The sequence below is a fragment of the Notamacropus eugenii genome, chromosome 3, assembly GCF_028372415.1.
Source record: "Notamacropus eugenii isolate mMacEug1 chromosome 3, mMacEug1.pri_v2, whole genome shotgun sequence".
Classification (NCBI taxonomy): domain Eukaryota; kingdom Metazoa; phylum Chordata; class Mammalia; order Diprotodontia; family Macropodidae; genus Notamacropus; species Notamacropus eugenii.
Window position 1 is genome coordinate 389,200,025 of NC_092874.1, and position 20,281 is coordinate 389,220,305.

Below are 20,281 nucleotides of genomic sequence, written 5' to 3' on the forward strand. Positions count from 1 at the left end.
GTGGAGGGTGTTTAAACCATTCTAGGAAACAAATCATTTAATTCACCTTGGAAGACTCCATTTATACATAGTTGATATGCTATTACAAATAATTCTTAATATTTATTAAAGCAGAACTCCTCAAGATGTTTTATTAGGTGACACATTTGTAAAGCCTCAAGTTATTATATAACTTTAAAAGAAGAAAATCAAATTTCTTCGCAAAATATACTATAATTCATACTTTACAAATTTAAAACATCCTCCAGAATTAATATGAAGTGGGCCAGTTTCAGTACACTGGTAAATTCAAGGCTATAATGAGACAATTTCAATGAAACTGAGATGAATGGTTCACCAAATTTCCAGGGAATAACAAGAGTTTAGAGTTTAGAGTTTGAAGTGAGATGTTAGAGATCCAGCCTTCTCCTTTCATTTTTTATTGGTCTTACCTTTCATAATTACAGTAGCTCAGATCTATATGGCACCTTAGAGTTTATAAAGGGTTTTACTCATAAACTCTCCAAGGTAGAATGTTAAAATTTTTTCATTGCCACTTTACAGGTAACAAAACTGAGACTCAGGTTAGATGACCAATTAGCCAAATTCATCATATTTACAGATGAGAGAACTTAAGAAGTTAATTATTTTGCCCACGGTTACATAATTAGTCATGGACAGAGCCAAGATTTAAGAATCTTTTAAATTATAGTGACATACCTGCTGTCCCCAGGTAAGCCCTGTTAAAATTAGTGAGCTTTACGTGTATAACTCCACCCTGCTTTCCAGAGGGGTTGGACCCATTAAAGGGTGAGCGCATCCATGTATCTGTTTTCCAGTAACTACTCTGACTTTTGTCAGTTTTGGGGGGACATCTTTGCCATCTGACAGATGTGAGGTTGAACCACAGAAGTGCTTTAATTTGCATTTCTCAAGTTATTAGTGATTTAGAACATCTTTTTTCATATGGTTATGGATAGCTTAGATTTCTTCCCTTGAAAACTGTCTGTTCATATCCTTAGACCTCTTCTCAGTTGGGGAATGGCTTATTCTCTGTAACTTAAATCAGTTCTTTGCATAGAGTAGTCATGTGATTCATTATATCTATCAGCCATGATGCAAAAAAAAAAATAAGTAAAAAGCAAAAACATAAAGAAAGTGAAAAAAGTACACTTCAATATGCACTCAGTTTTTGTATAACATCAGTTCTTTCTCTGGAAGAGGATAGCTTTTTCATCATGAATCACTGGATCATAATATTGTAGTATCATCATATTATGGTTAATGAGTCCTTTAAAAGTCCTTTAATAGAAAAATTTGCCATATAGGTTTTTTCCAATTACTTCTCTCTGGCCAAAAAAGCATTTTGTCATGTGTATTTTGTCATGTGTTTTTAAATATTATTATGCTGACATGATATTAACTGAAGAAGTAATTGGTCAGACTTCCCTGTTCAGATGGATACATTCATTTCTGTCTCTGTTTTAACTTATTTGATTCACATTCACATTCATTTCCAGTAACAAGATCACAAAAATAAATATTCCATTACTGTTCCCCCTTGACCTGAATCTGGAGTCTTGGCTAGGATGGGTTTTTTCCCCTCTTCCAGTTAAGAACAAAAAGAATAGTTCCTGTCCCTGGACAAGAAAAGGAGAGCAGAAAGAGAAACTAACTGGAAATAGAAAGATGATGCAAAATGATGGGAAATAAATAAAATTAGAGAATCAATAGGCCCCCATCAGTCATTTCCAAATTTTTTCTTTCCTGGCACATCCTTTCTAATTTGTTTGTTTGCATACTTTGATAGATCTATGATTTCATCAGTGTGTGCAACCCCTCCAGTGGCACAGATTGCAACTCCTTTATGCCTTCCCAGCCTGTGGGATTCTCTTTAACATCCCTCTGCACTTCTCCACAGGAAAGCTCCCCAGTGCACCATGAGCTGTCACCTTGTACTTGAAATCTCTTAAGGGCACCAACACAGCACACAGGCTGCCCATTGTCTTCTCTCTCATACTCCCTCCTTGACCAGCCGACTTCCTTTTACAGTCATACTTATATAAAAATATTTTGGGAAAAAAATGTTCTATTAACACTAACCCACTCTAGAGCCAAAACCTGCCTAGGAAATGCCATGAGAGAAATCACAATGGTATGAATAACATAAGTGTCTGCCTACAGAAAGCAAGGAACCATCTAAAAATAATTGCTGAAATCATCTGACAGGGAGGGCCTTGAAAACCTAACCCTAGTCCAGGACAAAGCCATAAGGCCTTTTGGCCTGGGGAATCTGCAAGCAAGGAAACAGTCAATAAAACTAAGAGGAGTCAAGATTTATACTTACTAGCTGTGCTTCAGCAACCATTAAGCTCCTACTATGTGCCAGGCACTGTTGTGGTATCTAGGGGGGACACAAGAAAGAAAACATATTTTTGGTTTGGGGTATTTTGGTTTTACTCCCACACAGAAAAAACTGGACTGGGCAGAGACTTGAGCAGGAGTGAAGAAGTGTGTCCTCCGGCTATAGTCAGTTCTATTTCTCTTCTGTTACTTTGTTTATACTGGGCTAACTAATACCCTAAAAGCTACAACTTTTCAACAATGCCATTTTCTCTGTTACTAAGTAGCAAGCTTGCAGGCGTATGAGTCTGAGCCAAAGCCCTGACCTCCACGCCTCCAGTGTTCCGATTCTCTCTCTAAGTTCTATTTAATTAGTCTTCCAACACATACTTTTAAAATGTACAGCTGAAGAACTGCGGGGTTTTTCTCAGCTGAATTCAGACCTGGACAGATACCTGCTTCAGTTTTTCAGTTAACATTTGCTCAGTTTGTCCAGTGACATGCAAATAGGACTCTGCCCGTTCTGGGTTCACTTTCGTTCCCCTTTGGCTACTTGAAAGCCTCCAGTGGCTAAAGAACAAGCCTTCCTGGGGAAAGGAAGGTTTAATTGTACTTTGAGGGCAAAAAGTCAAGCCACTTTCCCCAAATCTAGACTTTACTATGAGTTATCTTTGGGGGTAAAGCTTACAGAATTATACTGAATTAAAATGTAGTACCAGAATGAATGTAAGTTAATGTTTTGGGGGACTGACAGTTGAGAACTTCTAAATACTTTGAGACATTATCCTGAGATCCTATTCATTGCTCACTAATAGAAAAGCCCAAAGAGAACATTAGTCATAGATTAAGATGCTTTGGTTTGAACAGGGGCCAACTTTAGGTGTTTCAGTGATCAAGATAAATTCCCATTGCCATAGCACTGAAGAACTTTCCACAGCCAGTACAACTTCAGGAAAAACTGGGAACTATCTGCACAGAGCACCAGTGGTCATAGAGAGCTTCTAATTCATTTGCTCTCTTTTTCACTTCTCCCTTGGTGGAGATTATCTTTTTCTCGGTAGACCTTAGACAGTATAGATATATGATTCTGAATGAAGATTGAAGCATACGTTTTCTACTCCCTTTATTTGTTTTATTTTGTTTGTTTTCTTTTGCAACGTGACTAATTTGGAAACATATTTTGCATGACTTCAAATATATAATCAATGTCAGGTTGCCCTCAAGGAGGGGAAAAGGGTAAGGAGGGAGGGAGAGAATTTTGAACTAAAATTTGAACAAATAATTAGTTTTTTTAAATATGTAATTGGAAAATATCTAACAGAAAAATCAAAATAAATCTTAAAAATCAAATACATGTCTTTTTGACTTTGGCTAGGCCTTTACTGGGGCTAAACCACCTTCCTTCTTTACTCCTAACAATAATGCTCTATCTCATTCCATTCAGGAATGGTTCAAAAACTTCAACCCCTTTCCTTCTTTACCCAGCTGAACCCTTGTCCCTCCTCAGGCTTAGAGCAGGTGACCTACCCTTCTACTTCACTAAGAAAATGGCAGCCATCCAGTATAATCTCCTTCTACACCTTTGCTCCCTTCATCAATATTTCTTAGTATCAATCTTCACTTTCTCCCCCTGTGATCAAAGAATCGATACCCTTACCTTTCACTGAAGCTAGCTCCCCTGCCAATGCCTTACTCCCATTCCTTCTCAGTTCTCTTAGGATCCTGCTTCTTCAGCAGCCATTCCCCTTCTTTTACTTTTCTTTTACCTTATTTCTTTCCATTTCCCTGAAAACACGTTTAGTTCTCCCCAGTCCTAAAGACAAACAGACCTCCTTTTAGTCCTTCCTGCCTTGTCTCTGTTCCCCTCAATGGCCAAGCTTCTTGCCCCAATGCCTTAGTGCATGACTTGACATGTAAAAAATATAAAAAATAAACACCAAAGAAACATAATCCACAAACTATCCCCCATTTCTATTTGTCTGTTTGTCTATATGTCTATTTCCCTTCCAAAGAGTCGGTTCTTCTTGTCCTTGAAGAAGACCATTTATGTCACTATCTAAATACTGTATATAGAAAAGAAACAAATGTTTGTAAGATCAAACCGAAACAGAAAAAGATAATAATGGAGCAAAGAATACTTCTGCCATCCCTAGTGTTAGAAAAAGATCATCTAACAGTCCAACCCAGCTCATTATCACAAGGTGAGTAACTAGCTATCTCCTTCTTTAAGGTTTTCTTTAGTAACCCTTGTAACAGGAATTGAAAAGGTAAAACTTAAAAAGCTTCAAAGTTAAGAGTATAATAAATTCCAAAGGACAGGACCCTGGATCCATTGTTGAAGGTCTCTGCATAAACCCCCTGAGGGAACGGAGCCCGTGAGCCGGCCCTGCCCTGACTTGAGCACCTGAACTTAATCTCACACTGAACAGCAGCCCTGCCCCCGCCCAAAGCCCTGAGACTGGGAAGCAGCATTTGAATCTCAGACCCCAAGTGCTGGCTGGGTGGATCTGGAGGCGAGGTGGGGGTGGAGAAGACACTCAGAAGTCAAGTCACTGGCTGGGAAAATGCCTAGAAAAGGGAAAAAAAATAAGACTATAGAAGGTTACTTTCTTGGTGAACAGGCATTTCCTCCCTGCCTTTCTGATGAGGAAGAACAATGCTTACCATCGGGGAAAAAATGCAGAAGTCAAGGCTTCTGTATCCCAGCCCACCCAATGGGCTCAGGCCATGGAAGAGCTCAAAAATGATTTTGAAAATCAAGTTAGAGAGGTGAAGGAAAAACTGGGAAGAGAATTGAGTGACATGCAAGCAAAGCATGAAAAACAAGTAAACACCCTGCTAAAGGAGACCCAAATAAATGCTGAAGAAAATAACACCTTGAAAAATAGGCTAACTCAATTGGCAAAAGAGGTTCAAAAAGCCAATGAGGAGAAGAATGCTTTCAAAAGCAGAATTAGCCAAATGGAAAAGGAGATTCAAAAGCTTACTGAAGAAAATAGTTCTTTCAAAATTAGAATGGAACAGATGGAGGCCAATAACTTTATGAGAAACCAAGAAATCACAAAACAAAACCAAAAGAATGAAAAAATGGAAGAGAATGTGAAATATCTCATTGGAAAAACAACTGACCTGGAGAATAGATCCAGGAGAGACAATTTAAAAATTATGGGCCTACCTGAAAGCCATGATCAAAAAAAGAGCCTAGACATCATCTTTCATGAAATTATCAAGGAAAACTGCCCTGAGATTCTAGAACCAGAGGGCAAAATAAATATTCAAGGAATCCACAGAACACCACCTGAAAGAGATCCAAAAAGAGAAACTTCCAGGAACATTGTGGCCAAATTCCAGAGTTCCCAGGTCAAGGAGAAAATATTGCAAGCAGCTAGAAAGAAACAATTCAAGTATTGTGGAAATACAATCAGGATAAGACAAGATCTAGCAGCTTCTACATTAAGGGATCGAAGGGCGTGGAATAGGATATTCCAGAAGTCAAAGGAACTAGGACTAAAACCAAGAATCACCTACCCAGCAAAACTGAGTATAATACTTCAGGGGAAAAATTGGTCTTTCAATGAAATAGAGGACTTTCAAGCATTCTTGATGAAAAGACCAGAGCTGAAAAGAAAATTTGACTTTCAAACACGAGAATGAAGAGAAGCATGAAAAAGTAAATGGCAAAGAGAAGTCATAAGGGACTTTACTAAAGTTGAACTGTTTACATTCCTACATGGAAAGACAATATTTGTAACTCTTGAAACTATTCAGTATCTGGGTACTGGGTGGGATTACACACACACACATGCACACACACATAGAGACAGAGTGCACAGAGTGAATTGAAGAGGATGGGATCATATCTTAAAAAAATGAAATCAAGCAGTGAGAGAGAAATATATTGGGAGGAGAAAGGGAGAAATGGAATGGGGCAAAATATCTCTCATAAAAGAGGCAAGCAAAAGACTTATCAGTGGAGGGATAAAGAGGGGAGGTGAGAGAAAAACATGAAGTTTACTCTCATCACATTCCACTAAAGGAAGGAATAAAATGCACACTCATTTTGGTATGAAAACCTATCTTACAATACAGGAAAGTGGGGGATAAGGGGATAAGCAGGGTGGGGGGGATGATGGAAGGGAGAGCATGGGGAGGAGGGAGCAATTTGAGGTCAACACTCATAGGGAGGGACAGGATCAAAAGAGAGAACAAAGTAATGGGGGACAGGATAGGATGGAGGGAAATATAATTAGTTCTTACACAACACTACTATTATGGAAGTCATTTGCAAAACTACACAGATTTGACCTATATTGAATTGCTTGCCTTCCAAAGGGAAGGGGTGGGGAGGGAGGGAGGGCAGATTGGCAGACAGGGGCAATTAGAATGCTCGGTGTTTAGGGTGGGGGGAGGGGACAAAAGGGGAGAAAATTTGGAACCCAAAATTTTGTGAAAATGAATGTTAAAAAATAAATAAATAAATAGATAGATAGATAGATAAATAAGAAAAGACAAGGTCACCCACTGCATTCTGAGCCATTAACAGTCATCTTGACTTCTGTCTTGCCCCTGGATTTTAATGACTTTGGAGAAGACAGCTCAGCTCTACCTCACTTAAATCCAATTCAGGGAAAAGTCAAGATATCACCCTCATGATGTCACTGATCCCTTCTAGAATGAAGGACCAACAACCACAAAGTTATCAATTTTAATTTTCTCAGTCTGAGGTCACATTTGAACCCAAGTCTTCCTGACTGCAGGTCCAATGCTCTGTGCACTGCAGTCCCTAGCTGCCACCATCATGCCTGGCATTTTAGATGTCTGGATTTCCATGGCTATACTGCCTAGGTATGGGAAATAATTTTCTCTTCTCAGCTGAGCAAGGTTGGAATTATCAAGAGGGGCTCTTTCTGGAAAATTAAGGAAAAAACAAAACAAAGAAAGAACATATAAAAGTATTGACTGAAATTGGTTTACAGAGTGAAAATTCCTTAACTGATATCCAATCACAGATTGACTGGCTTGGTTAACACACAACTTACTAGCCATATGCTCCCAGAACCTATTGGAAAGGCTGGGTAGAGAACTAGAAAGGATGCTGGCCTTGGAGTCAGAAGACCTATTTTTAACCCAGGCTCTACCACTTATAAGTGATGCTAAACAGACATTAGAGGTCATTTATTCCAATTCCTTGTTTGATAGGTGGGGAAATTAAGATTCACAGAGAATAAGTCCTATATTCAGTCTTTCAGATGATTCATAGATCTGTATTTCCAAGTCTAGTCTTTCTCAGCTCCTGCCTCACCAATAGCCTTTTGAATATCTGGTTGGAAGTCCTACAGGTATCTCAAACACAATGTGTCCAAAGAGAACTCCTGGCGTTTCATTATAAATAAAAACTGCGATTAATTCTGCCATTACCCAAAAAATAAATAAATAAATTCCAAAGGAGATTAAAAGAGTGATCTCTTCAGACTTCCAGTCAATTATTTCTGAAAATGATACTAAAGGATGAACATATATGTGTGTACATATATGTACACATATGTATATATACACATACACGCGTGTCTTTGCATGTAGAAAAGTGTGATAATCATTCTCCGTAATGTCAATCCCAAAAAAGTCAGTTAAGCATGCCATGTAAAGATCTCTTACTTCTTTGAATAGTCCTCTTATGGGCTAACCCATAACTTTATTTTTTATGGCTCATTTGAATTCTAGAATTTGGGGGATTAGAAAGGACTTGAAAGATTAATTTCACTTCATAAAAAGAGGAACTGAGGTTCTAAGACACTGAACAACTAGCTCATAGTCACATAGATAGTTAATGGCAGAGTCAGAACTAGACAGACCCCAGTCTCATGACTCTGGAGTCACTTTTGTTAATCTTTCCTGTCACCATTTAGACACCTGTGTTCTTCCCTTCAAGTACTAGTGGCTATGATGGTGTTGACTTGTTGTTGATAAAGTCACCACTACTGGGCTAATGCTGGCAGCTAGGTCCCCAGTACTTTCTGGGCCCTCCAGTTTCTGTTTGAGAGATGGTCTGTTGGAGTTGAGAGAGTTACCATGGGTTTAGGAGAGGCTTTCCCCAGCTGTTGCTAAAACAAAGCATACAATTAGCATTTCCATATTACAAAGGCTTAATTGCCTGTCTTCTTCCATATAGACCCCTTATTCTACATACAGCCTTCTTGTCACTTCTAGTCCCTTTCCACACTGCTTTTGGTGTTCATTTTCTCCTGATTTTTACTTGGATAAAATTATTTTGTCCAATATTATTTTCCAGGGCCAGACCCTACAGCACCCTTAACATGGCTTATTTTCCTTTCTAAGTTTTAGAATAATGGGAAGAGTAAAGCATTCTATCTCCAAGGACCAAGCATGTGGAAATCTTTTTACCTGTCTGGAAAGATTATGGACATAACACTATAAAATAATGTCGCATATGATTCTGTGCCTTTCTTACAGCAGTAGAAACTTTTTAAAGGGAATCAGTGCTTTAGAAGGAAGAGAGCAAAAGTGGTGGTTACAGAAAGCATGAGAAGTACTGTGATTGACATTGTTTCTTCTACATGTGTGTGTTTTGTGGGGTTAATAATTGAATTCAACTTATCTCTTGCCCCCACAAGCCACAGTCATGCCTAGGAACATGAGACCTGTGCCCTAGATTGACAGGGATAGCCCAGGAACCCATTTTAAACCACACTCCTACTCTCAATAACTTTGCTGCCTTTGTACCATCCATGTCCCATCCCCCATCCTCCCGCCCCCACTCCCTGATTTTTCCCTCAACCCATACCTTTAGATTAGCCTGCTTCATGTAATCGAAAACATTCTGGCCAAAATCGTCGCGTGTTTAAGAATCATAAAGTGGAAAGGGAAGTGCATCATTTATTATAACACTGTGTATGCTAATGAAAAACATGCCTGGTTCTGGAAATTGGTAAGGAGTCCTGCTCCAGAAAGTTTCCACTCTGAAGAGGGCCTTGGGGCCCCAGGCCCTAGGCTTGTGGTGAAGGAGGCTCTATAGTAAATGGATATAAAAATAACTTCTCTGTAAACATTCAGCTTCTGTTTTGTGATTGTTTTGCAAGGATAGAGTTATAGGGGGTGGGAAGTATGTGGGTGTGTTGGCTTTATGCTTTTTTTGTATCTCTATTTTCCATCACAGAAATTGTAGGGATAATCTACATGAACTGTAGGGTTAACCAGAGGATTTTTTTGAACTCAAAGGTTAATTGTTACACCAGTTATTAAACCCCTTTGATTATTGTATCACAAAGGAAACTTGTGGGGAATAAAGGAGACAAATGAGTGTGCAGTGGCGTCTATGAGCACTAAACATTTTACTAGCCCCTGGTGACTCTTTCACCCTGGAAAGCCATCTCCATGTGGGCAGAGGCTGAATTTGTCTAGTCTCCTCTTGGGCTGATGGGGGGGCTAGAGGATTGACACCTTGGGAAGATGGTAGGACAACCAACTTCATGCCTCTTTCTCAAAAATATAGCATGGATGTGACATTTATTATTTGTCTTCTTGTGACAAACAGATTTATCAGAACTCACTCCCTTTAAGGAGAATTTCTTGTGTTTCCAAGTTATTAGTCAGAGGTCAGGGTTCTTGGAGAAAAGATTACCTGTAACCCATCTCAGAAGAACAAAGATGTTTGCTGAGAGAGAATTTGTGTGAACTGAGCAGATGTCTCGAAGAATGGTCTTGAGAGATCAAAGTCCTTTAAGAGTTAACCCATCCCTTGCAATTTAAATAATTGATATGAGCTAACTTGGACGGCCATGTGGTGGGTTTAATCAAAAGAGTGCTACATTTGTAGTAAATAAACTTGGGTCTGAATCCCACCTCTGCCACCTACTCCTTGTAGGCATCTAGATGGCATACCGGACTTAGAGTCAGGAAAACCTAAATTCCAGTCTGACCCCAGACACTTACTAGCTGAGTGACCCTGGGCAATTTGCTTAACTTCCATCTGCCTCGGTTACCTCAACTTTGAAATAGGGATGAGAGCACTTACCTTCCAGGGTTGTTGTGAGGATCAAATGAGATGATATTTTCAAAGTGTTTGGCACATGGTAGGCACCCATTCCCCTGACCCCAACCTTATGTGATCTTGGCCAAAACGCTTAATTTTCTGGACCTCAGTTTCCTCATCTGTAAAATAAGGGTGTTGGACTTGATGATGTCCAACATCTCTATAAATCTCGGCTGCTCTAGTTTTATTAGACCTATTTATGATGATGACTATACTAGGATTGTTCTGTCTGATCATTTTTAAACAATGACTCTGATAAGACTGGTCTCTTTGACTATAGTTAGATGATAACTGCTATAAAACCATAATTCCTACCCATTGGAGCTGCCAGGCAAACAAGCTCCCCTGTTGCCACACTGCTGTGTAAAAGCTGCAGATTCTGTCAAAGGACCCAAAGGAAAGGGCCCCAGAGCAGGACTTCAGACCTTCTCCTCTCTCACAGAATACCTCCTTGGAAATATTACAAAAGTACAACCTGCACATCAGGTTGTTCATATATGGGGGGCATTTGTAAGTATTTGTATTTTTCGTTCCTAATGTTCTTTTGGGCTGACACCATTTCTGGAGTCCTGAAAATATGATGCTTGGGTACTATAAAAGTGAGAGGTAAGGAGCAATGTTCAGGGCCTGGGTTTGTTGGGGGTTTTTTTAGTGTAAACTTTAATGAATTCAGTTCCATTTTAAAATTGTAAATAAGTTAGCAAATAGTTGTCAAAGAATTCTATATAGCCTACCCTACTAATTTTGCTTACCTCCTGATTTAGGGTCAGATAGCTGATATTTGTGTTTTCCTTTGTTTTAAAGTTCTCTGGATCCTCAAGCACATTGATAGTCTGTTAGGAACATGGCCCTCCCAGCGTAGTGCAAGATGCCTTAGAATGCTTCTGTCCAATCTTACTCTTTTCCTTCAAGCCCCAGTAGGACTGGTAGCCTGAAACCATATATTCATTTGTACCTAATTCCCCCCCCCCTTCAGTAACACACACACACACAAACTTCACAACTCCTAAAAGGGAATTAATAAACTTTATCACTTCTTTTTAAGAGAACAGTACGCTAGAAAGAACGCTAGATTTGTAGTCAGGAAATCTGGGTTCGAATCCTACCTTAGACAGTCTCTAACTGTGTAAATATAGAACTTCAGTTTTCTCATCTGCAAAATGGGAATAATAATACTTACTGTGCCATTTTTGCAGGATTATTGTGGAAAGAGCTTTATAAACCTTCAACTGGGAGATTCCGTTCCCCCCAACAAATGGCTTTTAAGTGCCTAAAATAGAGAAAGTACTGTGCTACATGGTATAAATTGTAAAGATTAAATAACAACCAAAAAGTCCTTGTACAGATAAGCTTTTAAAAAAAAACACACACACACACAATTCAACTGAAGATCAGGAAAGCCCCAAACACTGAGGGGCACAAGAAATGCTCTGCTTCTCCTGGGCACTGAGGGCTTGATGAGCTTAGTGTTAGAGCAAGTGAGGGATTTTGAGGGAGTAGTGGTGAAGAGGGAAGGGGTTTCAGGCCAGTGCTGGACTAGAGAATGGAGAAGCAGAATGAGGTAAAATAAACCTGGAAAGGTAATCTAGAGCCAGGTTTAAAGGATTTTCAATTCCAAGCTAAGGAGTTTGATGTATTTTATCTTAGAAGCATTGGGGAACCCTAAAGATTCTTGGCATGATTAGACAATGGCTTTAGGGAAATTGCAATTCTTTACAGTTTGGTTCCTGGTAGGAATTAGCTTCCTTGCTGAGTTCCATGTGGTGCTTGGCAAATATTGTGTCTTCCTAGTGTAGGGATTTAAGGGACAATAGAAAGAGGTCATCATTTCTTCAGTGAAGAGATTTGCCAATGAAAATTTTGTGAGTAGATAAAAATTGCTTTGAGTGTACAAGCACTAGGATTATAAGATCCTAATATTAGAGTGGAAAGAAACCTTGGGGTCATTTATTCAATAATGAGACTCTGAGAGATCAGATGACCTGCTCAGTCACCTAAATACTAAATAGCAGAGCCAGGATTCATTTTAGACCCCCTAACTCCTAAGCCTTTTCACTGCACTCTTTACATCACACAGGCAACCTTCTAGATACAGTGACTTGTAATGAATCACCAATCTGACTCCCCCACTCATTTCCCTATCTATAGTCTCCTGAGCTGACACTGTGTAAGCTCCATCCCAGGCCAAGCTTAGCCGCTACCAAAGGGAAGCAGAAAGACCCTTCCATCTGTAGCTTCTTTGGCTCAGCATCGGGTCCACCTTGATTTTGGGGTCACTGATTTTGTGTTGAGGTTGCCCTTTTCAGCATGACCAAGCCTCCCACGTTATAGCGTAGGGTTCTAGTCACTGGGTACCTGTTTTGTTCTTCCTTTCCTTATTCGCTTCCTTGCAATTTGAGTGACTCTTGACAGACCACTCACCTACTGGAAATTTGCCGTTGAAATTCACCTATATCTGGGTTCTTGCTACATGCTGTTAGACTCCCCCAGTGGTTAGAAGGACACCTACCTGCTATAAACCACCTTTTTTGCCTTTATGTCCATCTGTTCTCAAATGCTCCTAACATTGTATCTACCTGTCTTGCTATCACCCAGTGTAAGTAAATCTCCATATTACCTGCCATTTTCCCTCTAACCTCACCACCTTCCTGCTTTCTGGATAACTCTAAATAGTTTAAGGTCCCAGATGCCCCTAGTCTGGCCTGCCCTGCTGCCCAGCAGGTCTTAATAGTGACTAATTTTCTTGGTCATCAAGTTCCTTAATTTACATAGTGTCATGAACCCCCATTTATCCAGAATCTAAACAACCAGAAAGTTCTTACTGTGATTTTTTTAAAAGGTATATACAGTGTTAATAGTCACAGTTCTGTTCCAAAGGTACCACTTCAGGATTCCAGTGTGCCTTGTGCATCATTATCTCCTCACCTCCCCCCACCCAAATAGGCTTCCATGTGATTTCAGTCTGGGTTATACTTTTCTGTAGCCTTTTTTAAAAAATTAGTAATCCACTTATGATGCATCTAATTAAATTAAGTAGAATGTGCATTCCTAGTCATTCCAAAGAAATAGTTTACAATATCTAGTGAGATCATCTTGCTAGTTCTGAAAATATTTTGAGTGTTAGAAACTCTTCAACTGGAAATCCTAATTCCCACTTCGGTTCCATCTTCATTTTGGGTAGGTCTTATATTTTTATCCCTTGATAATAGTGGAAAGAAAGCCTTTTTCCTCTGGCTGCGTCCCTCCTATATCAAGTGTCCAAGAACCTAATTGATGGGTTTGACAAAATGACCTTTTATGAGATGTCATGACACACTCAATTTCCTTGTCCAGTATTAATGCTCATTAGTCCACTTCAAATTTGAGCTGTGCTGCTGTAAATTAAATCCTTGTACTTGTGTAATTTAGGGCAGCTGTGTCAAAGCTCTAGTTAGCTTGAGGAAGAGGAAGAGCCTTTAAGTTTTGTGTGTGTGTGTGTGTGTGTGTGTGTGTGTGTATATCAGTTCTAGTGGGTTTTGTTTTTCATTGCTCATACCTTTTGTTAGGCAGAGACTATCTAAAACCTTCATCTAAAAATAGTATTCACCAGATATAATAGTATTCCTTCCTTCCTTCCAATATCTAACAAGATTGCCTCAGGAGAGTAGTTTCCAAAGGTAGCCTTTCCTCCCTTTTTATTGATGAATTGTGTGGAAGGTTAGAAAGAAGGGGTTTCTTGTTAAAATTCAAGTATTTCCTATGTATTTTCCAAACCAACTACAAATTAAGGACTCCTTCTCCTGTACTTTATCCAAAGCATCACAGACTTGCTGCCATCTCCATAAATAATTAGCAGTTAGCCGATCAGTGTGCCCAAGGAGGCGTATACACACCCATACACACCCAATCCTTGGATCTTAGGAAGATGAGAACAATACCTGGATGTCCATAGTTCAAACAGACCTAAAAACAATGTACTACATGTTTCTTTGTTTCAGAGTGTTTGTGGGGAAAATAAACATAAAGAAGAAAGAGAATGTAATGATTCTGTGCCCCTTGTGCACCTTGCCACCCCATTTTTCACCCTTTACCCTGTCAGTGGAACCTCTTCCATATCACACTCAATATCCTCACCCTCCGAGTTCTGTCTGTCTCTCTGTTTCTCTCTCTCTCTCTCTCTCTCTCTCTCTCTCTCTATCTATCTATCTATCTATCTCTCTCCCCCACTCACCCACCTTCCCTTATTCTCTTCCTGTTGAAACCTGTTCTCATGGAATAATTTGAAACTCAGTCACACTGCCATAGAAATGATAGATTGCAGAGTAAAGTGTTACTACTCCCAAGGGTATTTTCGTTAAGCCAAAGGAATGAGACTCTAACTGGAATTTCTGGCATTAGCCAGTAGGTGGGGGAAGCATTTGGGGGGTTTGAGAAAAGGACTGATAGGACCTTTGAAGTACTCCTTACCATCGTGCTGTGTTGGTGGCTGCCAACCCTATCCGCTGTGCAAGGTTGACCTGTCCTCCCCACCTCTAAAGGTAGCTCAATTTAATGGCAGGTTCTGAGATGAGCTCTTTGGTTAGAAACTCTCCATCCAGCAGGGTGGGGCCTCTACGGTGAAGGCTGGCCACACTCCCAGGATATCAGGCCATTGGGCAGAGTTTCCAGGAATGGCAGGTCGCTGCAACTTTCCCCATACTTGGGGAAAGTGCATGTTCCCTCTTGGGCACATACCCAAATGCCCTGAGGCATTCTGTTAACCTCAGTCTAACCCTGTGTACAGATAGGCCTGGGTTGACTCAATTCTAGAGAAATAGAAGCCCTGGTACCCTGGATCCTGATTCACACTCAGAGAGAACACAGATTCTTCAGCTAAGTTAATTCAGAGCTAGAATTCAAAGAGAGTCAGTCATTCCAGCTTGGAGAAGTATTCTTTCCACCAGACATAGTGGACCCTCTGGAGCAGAGGGAACCATAAGACTGCTGTCTGGTTCCAGTCATCTTGTACCCTGCCCAGCTGTGTCACCCTGTGCCTCAAGCTTGTGTTCATAGCACTGTCACAGAGAGGGGCTTCCTTGGCTCAATCTGTGACTTGACTGTCATCGTCATCTTTCTTTGAAGAACCAAGCTCTATTTGCATTACCTTTGCCATCCACTTCATCTGTTAGGGAAAGTATGGAGACAAAAAATTTTTTTTCTTGTCCATTGTGATTTGGGCCTAGCTGTCTGACAGGAAAAGTGAAAATTCTTTCCTTGAGTGGACAACATAGTTCTCCTAAAAATGGGATTTTGGTATTGATTTATTGTTTTATAGGATTAGAATCCTGAACTAAGATTTTGTGTGAATAACAATAGAAGCTATGAATATATAGTATTGACATCATTTGTTAACATGAGAACTGTTACTATACTTATCCACATTTTTATCACCATCTATAACATTTTCCCTGTAGGTAGCAAACAACTGACTTAAAAAGAAATTTTAGAAATAAAACTAATTTGTAAACTGAGGGTTGCCTGTATTAACATATACCCTTGTGTCATGTAATTAGGCTGACCCTTCTCCAAGCAATTTTAAAGTGATTGCTTCCTGCCTCTGCCAATTTCTACTGTCCTACTTAAAGTGGTTTTTTTTACCCTGTTGCCCTGGATTTTTTTTTTTTTTTATGACTTACGTGTCCTCAAGTCTGTTGACCCCTTATTGGGCAAAAGAGTACTCATGTGACTATTTGGTGACAACACCACAGTAAACTCAGTTTTGGGGTGTCAGGTACTTGAATATCTGAGGCCTTGGAGGGCATATGCTTCATTGTAATAGGTCACAATGTGATCACACTTCCTCACATTCTGGACAAAGTATTAGACATCCAGAATGTGACTCTGTGGCTGGCTAACTCTTAAGTTAGACAGTAAGTTATTTGTGTAATTGGATGTAAACAAATTAGCAGCCATTATGTGGCAGCAGCATTCTACTTCTGTCTAGGGTTGACTTGGGGGCCAGTTAATCAGCAGTGGCATGCAAAGAAGGCGGGTGTGTTGGCAAGGAGACCAGAGTTTTCCTGTCTTTGAATACTCTCCTGGGATCTTTCATTTCCATGTGAACAGCTGTCCAGAGCTAGTAGATTGGACTTGGTCTAACATCTAACTTCAGTAGAACTTCCCACAGTTGCACTCTGTCATCCACTCCATCTTTTTTTCCTTCCCCCCAGGTGGACCTCCACACACACACCTCCTATTCTCCATGCTCAAGCACATGGAAACTAATCCATCTAAACTGCTACTACCAGCCACCCCACCCCCACCCGGTATGACACCCACCTTTTCCTTTACACATCTCCTTACTCTATTCTCCTCCAATTTCTGTTCTGAAATCATATTTTTAAAAGATGAAATTGTTTCCATGCTTGCAGCAAAGCAGGATTTTTACTGTATTTGCAAGAGCCCTTTGAAATGTCCCTAGCTTTCTGTACAGAGCAAGACTGATTATTTAATGGAAGTTCATTTTGATAACTGTATTGCAATGTAATTGGTTTCCTTTGTAATTCTACACATTTCATTTTAGAAATTCAAAAACTTTATTGTGAGAAAGGATCCATAGGCTTCACCATCCTTCCAAAGAGGCCTGTGACACATGAAAAGGTGAAGGAACCTTGATTTACAAAAACATCACTGTATTCTCCTGTGTTTTATAAGAGCAAGTTCTCAGTTATTCTGCTTGATTAGGGGACTTGAAACTTCTGGTTAATAAGGTATAGACATAAGGTGAATAAATCATAGTATTTAGAGCTGGAGAGGACCTGAGAAGCCCTCCAGTCAACTCCCCTCATTTTACAACTGAAGAAACTGAAGCCCCAAAGAGATTCAGTGACTTGCTCTAGATGACACAGAGTACCAACTGGCAGGGATGAAATTTTAATAGGACATCTAATCACAAACACAGTAATTTTTCCACTTGTGCATTAGAATATAATAAAATAAACTTTATACTTAGAACTAAGGTTACAAACATCACTCTTTTTTGATAATTCAGAACTTGACTGTCTTTGTGTTTCAGGATCTTCATCAAAAATGTCAACTACTTATAGTCATAGAAATTAATACAGATTTCCAGCTGATAGAATTCTGGGTAACCGGGCTTTTACTTCATTACTGCTCCTTTTATTAGTTGTCAAGATGTCTTTTGTCACCAAAACTTGAGCACCTGATTCACTCAACAAAAGTTGCATACACTAATCAGACTTAAAACAATCCTTTCTCTGTCCTGACCTCCCTTCCTCCTTATACTCTCACCTGGCAGCCCCCAAATAACAGATTTCGATGGTTAGTGTTGTTGGGACTTTTTAAGATTTTTCATTCTACCAAATGATCATTTTTTTGTCCACAGCTAAATCACATTTAAAATAATGAAGTATTTGGAGATTTAGATTTGCACACCTGAGCAAGCCCTCACACTGAAGGTGCTGCTATAGTCCTCTGGATAGCCCATGCTGCTCCTTGTAGCCCTGGGGATGCAAAGAAAGGCAAAAACATGGTCCGTGCCCTCAAGTAGCTCACACTTTGATGGGGAAATGGCATGTTGGCTGAGATCCACATTGGATTTCTGTTTCACTATTTTTCTCCCTCTCATTTCTAGCCAGTGTGTATAAGTAGAAATGGTTCAGAGTAGATTCTTTTTTTCCTCAGGCTGAAATCCCCTGAGCATTAGTTATCCTCAGTTGCCTTCACTGTTAAACACAAAAGCTAGTATTTGAGTAAACCTACAAAGACTGATCTCATCATATAGCTGGAAAGAGATGTGGACAAAATGAAGCAAGGCCAGAGAGAAGATTCTCTAATCAGGGTGAAGGGCTAGAGAGATGGTGATTTCACTCTTTTCTGTGTAATAGAAAAACATCTGATGGGTCAGCTTCACGTGGCTGGGGAACAGTTTTTCCTGAGGGAAGAGATAGAAGCCTTTTCCCTTGAGTGGACTGAAAGGAATGACTCAGCCAGCATTTGTGAAGTGCTCACCACGTAATCAGCGCCACAGGGGAGATATGACAGAAAGTCAAGTCAATGTAAGCTATGGGTCTAAGACTCATTGCATCAAGATATATCATGGCCTGTTCTCTATGTGCCTCAAGGTCATTCCATTCTTCAAGAGTTCGGAACTTAGTTTGAAATTTCTCTACCCCAACCAGGCCCTCTGCTTGGGGTTTTAAGTTTACATGTCAATGTCCCCTCCAGTACCATTACTTCCAGCTTAATTAGCTTCCTCAACTCCCATAATTGGCATCTTCACTGCTGCCAATGGTGATGGTCACGCCCTTGATCTCATCATCTGCCACCAGTGTTTCTTCTTCAAAGAACATAATTCCAATATTCATCTATTGGACCATATCCTCCTATCCATCTTTTTTCCATCTTTCCCTTTGCTTCACTCCTGGTCTTCAATCACTCTGCTTTCCCTCTCATCATCCCTGCCTTAGTCTAGTCTCACATTCTTCCTTTCAAAATTCTGATCTTATCATTAACCATTTCAACTTCATGTTGTCTTCTGCCCTTAAGTCCTTGTCTCCAGGCATACCTTTTCTAAATCCCAGGTCTGAATTAATGCTGCATATCTACCTTCAGTCCCACATATGCGCTGCTGAACCACAGGGCCAGATGTTGAACCACCATTCTGAGTACTCTAAAAACATGTTCTGTATTCTCAAAAGGGCTCTAATCACTCCACTCTTCATTGGCTAATGCAGCTTTATTCCCCTTGGAGTGTGGGCTTCAGCAGACTCTTCTCTCCCCTGTCTATCTTAGCAAAGAACTTTACCAAAACTTCACTAAAAAGTCTGAGGCTGTCCATTGCAGGCTCCCTCTCTTTCATCCTCCACACTCTCCCTGCTTTGCTTTAATCTTCAATGAAGAGGTAGCTCTTCCTTCTCCTTCTGTACACCAAACCCTCCATGTCTGCCCCAATTCCATCCCCTTGCACCTTCTCCAAGAGCTTGACTCTTTTCTCTCTCCCTGGCTTTTCAGTCTCTCCTTAGTCACTGGATTCTTCCCTGCCAATTCCTCAACATGCCAGGACCTTCTCTGTCTAGCCTATCTTTCCCCTCTTTGCCTGCCTAACTCCTAGACTAAGCTCCTGATCCTCTGTGGCCTCCACTTTCTCACCTCCTGCTCCTTTCTCAGGCCCTGCAGTCTGGTTTCTGATTTCATCACTGAATCACTTTTTCCAATGATTTCTTAATTGCCAGATCTGAGGGCCTTTTATCAGTCTTCCTGCTTGAACTCTGGTGCATTTGACTTGATAGATCACGCCTTCTTCCTAGACCCTCTTTTCTTCCTGGATTTTTGTGACATTTCTCTGTTAAGATTCTCTTCCCCTCTATCAGATTTTCCTTCTTAGTTTCCTGGATAATACTTGTCTCACCCTCTATGTGAAGATATATCCCAGGACTTCATCCTAGAGCCTCATCTCTTTTTTCTTTCTACACTCTCGGTAATTTCCTTAGTTCTCTTGGACTCAGCTGTTCACTTCTGTGCCTATTACTCTGTCTATCTGTCCACTTTTCTGTCTGTATGTGTTCAGCCCCAGTTTCTTTTCTGAATCTAACTCCTACATTTACCAGCTGGTGAAAGGCCACACCAATTGTCTTATTGTTAACTGCATATCCCATAGGCATCTCAAGCACAACATGTCCAAAACAGAAATGTTTATCATACTGCACTGCCCAACCTTTCCCTCCTCCTAATTTTTTTTTTTTATGTACCTTCCCGTCACCCAGGTTCACAACTGTGGAGTCCTCCTCAAGGCTTTCCTCTCCCCCACCTCTCATATTCAGTCAGTCAGTTGTTTACATCTTATCAATTCACTGCTACACCCACTCTTTCATCAGTTCCCTTTTCTCACACAGCCACTACCCTCTTTCAGCTTCTCATCTCTTCTTGCCC

The 20,281-nt window shown here is 40.2% G+C and overlaps 2 protein-coding genes across 14 annotated transcripts in view; one reads left to right on the forward strand and one right to left on the reverse strand.

The window, feature by feature from the left end:
* The window catches only part of CHLSN (cholesin), a 366,272-nt gene that overhangs the window by 201,833 nt on the left and 144,158 nt on the right, over positions 1-20,281 (forward strand). The gene's annotated exons all lie outside the window — the stretch shown is intronic.
* GPR146 (G protein-coupled receptor 146) overlaps positions 1-20,281 on the reverse strand; it is an 89,200-nt gene that overhangs the window by 38,159 nt on the left and 30,760 nt on the right. Inside the window, exon 2 of one of the 2 annotated variants that reach the window (XM_072597753.1) lies at positions 2,327-2,383. The exons of the other annotated variant lie outside the window; for it this stretch is intronic. The gene's annotated coding sequence lies outside the window, so the exon portion shown is untranslated. The remainder of the gene's footprint in view (positions 1-2,326; positions 2,384-20,281) is intronic. 2 annotated transcript variants of the gene reach the window in all.